Genomic DNA, 2,500 nt, shown 5'->3' with positions numbered 1-2,500 from the left:
GGGTCGGGGCGGGGTGGGGGGGGGGGCGCGCGGGGGGGGGTGGGGGGGGGGCGCGAAGATTCCGCCTCGGCTCCCAGAGGCGCGCGGAACCCCGAGGCTTCGGAACGGAACGGCCCCGGCCGGGGAACGTGAGGGAACAAGCAGGCTTGGCGGCGGCGAAAAGGCGGGCGGGGGGGGGGGGGGGGGCGCGGGGGGGGGCCGGCGGGCGGACGGCGCGAGAACCGATTAAAAAAAAAAAAAAAGGCGCGAACGGCGCGGGTTCGCACACAAGCACCCTCCGCTGCCTTGTTGGGGGGGGGGGGCGGGGGGCGCGCGCCAGGCGCGGTATCACGGGTTGTTGGCGGGCCAGTGCCGCCCTGCCCCGCTGACGGCGCCTGTGTGGAGTGTGTGTTTGTGTGCGCGCGTGCCCCGCCCCGGGGCCCCCCTGCTGCCTCGGGGCGCCGGTCAGCCCGGGGTCAGGGATTTCTGCTGAGGCGGGGCGTTGAAAGCAGTGCGAGGGGAGCAAGGCAGGCACCAGGAAAGGGAGGGGGTAAGGGGCGGCAGCGGCCGGGCAAGAAGAAAGAAAGAAAGGAAGAAAGAGGAAAAGAAAGAAAGGAATAAAAGGCAGACAGACAGACAGACAGACAGACAGACAAGACCTAGAGACCTAGATTCGTAAGTGAGCACCTTCCCCTGCTGTAGGACCGCGTGCCGGGGCGGGGCGGGGGGGGGGGGGGGGGCACCGCGCTCCCACACAGAAAACCGAGAAAAATCAGCAAGGCAGGAAAAGGAGGGGAAAAGACGCGCGTGCTCGGAAACGCAAAGAAACAAGAGCAAACCCGAAAAACAACACGACCCCAAAAAGAAGCGAGCGGAACCCCTTGCCCCGAAAGAAACGAACAAACAAACAAGCGAAGCGCTCGAGCCGGGGGGGGGCGGACGACCGGGGGTGCGCGGCGGGCCGTCCCGGTAGCGGCCGGCGCAGCGGGTCCGCCGTGGCAGCGGCCGGCCCACGCCCCCGGGCCTGGGAGGCTGCCTTGGCGGCGGCCAGAGGGTCTACCGGCTCCGGGAGTCTCGGAGGGGCGAGCCGGTCGACGCGGCTCCGCTGGGTCTCGCGGAGGCGAGCAGGTCGACCTGGATCCGGGGGTCGCGGAGGGGCGAGCTGGTCGACCGGGCTCCGCGAGGCTGCCTGGGGCGCGCGGCGTGCCGGTCTACCCGGCTCCGGGCTTGGGGCTCGGCCAGCCGGTCGACCGGGCTCCGGGAGGCGCGAAGAAGTGGCAGGCCGTCTCCCGGGTCCGCCTCCCACGCTGTCAGCAGGTCTACCCGGCTCCGGCGAGACTTGGCCGCCCTTCGGGGTGGTGACCGGTAGACCTGTTTCCCCCGGCTTTCCTCTGGAGCGGCGAAAGGGGTCGCTCTGCGTCGCTGCCTCCAGTTACGTCATCGTAGACGTGGGCCATTCCCGCGCCCCTCCCCGGTAGGAGGGGCGGGTGTCCTTTGGCTCTCCGGCGCCGCCTGACTTAGCGGTACGACTGTAGGGGAGAGAGGTGAGCAACCACTCACCTTCCGGAGACTGGCTCCCGGGCGCCCCCTGCGCATGCAGCCGACTTGCGAGAGGGGTGAGGCGGCCTGTGAGGGCAGGCAGGAGCGGTCCCGTCCCGGTTCTCTCCACCGGAGCGCGCTTGGTGCGGCGGCCTCCCGGCAGCTCCCTGGCAGCCCCGCGAGCGTGTCCCAGGTGCCAGGAAGCGCGGAGAGCGGGCTCGCCGGCGGCTAGTGGCTGGAGCGCGGGTTGGCCCGGCGAGAGCGAGAGCGAGAGCGAAGGGGGGCACGGGGGTGCCCCGTGCGGCTCCGGCTTCGGGGTTCTCCGCCGCAGGCAGCGCGGGGCGATGCCAGCGCTCCGGCTGCCGATCCCATCCCTACCCGCACGCAGCGCCCGCTGAGGCGTCCCGGGACACGTCGCAGAGGCCCCTCGGCGGGCCGGTGCTTCCCTGCTCGCCCTGTCCCAGGGAGCGCGGGGGGGTGGCCGGTGTTCAGGCTCGAGCGGGCACCTCTGGCAGACGCTGCTCCCTCACCCCCACGCAGCGCCCGCCGCTGGCTGCCTCCTCGGTGGCCACGCCGGGCAGGGCAGTTGGCTCAGGACCTGACCGATCTCGATCGATCGATGAGGCCGTTCGGGTCGCGTCGGAGAGGGCCCCCGGCGGGTCGGCTCTTCCGTGCTCCCCGTCACAGGGTGCGCGGCGGTGTCCGATGTTCAGGCAGGGGGGTCTCCTCTCCAGCGCGCGCCCCGTGGTGTGCGAGGTGCTGCCCGCTGGAGCGGCGAGGGGCCGCTTTCCTCGGGCTTCTTTCACCGAACCCGGCTCTGCGAGGCCGAGTGGCCCTGTGAGCTCCCAGGCGTCCGAAAAACCTGCGCGAGGCGTCGGCGATGGTCCCAGCCCCGGGTCGCCGGGTGCCGGCCGCAAGCAGCTCGATGGGTGGGGGTGGCGAACCGAGAAGCAGGGGCGAGTTGGGTGCCAGCCCACCCCCC

The sequence above is a fragment of the Dromaius novaehollandiae genome, unplaced genomic scaffold (genome assembly GCF_036370855.1).
Source record: "Dromaius novaehollandiae isolate bDroNov1 unplaced genomic scaffold, bDroNov1.hap1 HAP1_SCAFFOLD_85, whole genome shotgun sequence".
Lineage (NCBI taxonomy): Eukaryota > Metazoa > Chordata > Aves > Casuariiformes > Dromaiidae > Dromaius > Dromaius novaehollandiae.
This window is presented reverse-complemented; position numbering follows the sequence as displayed.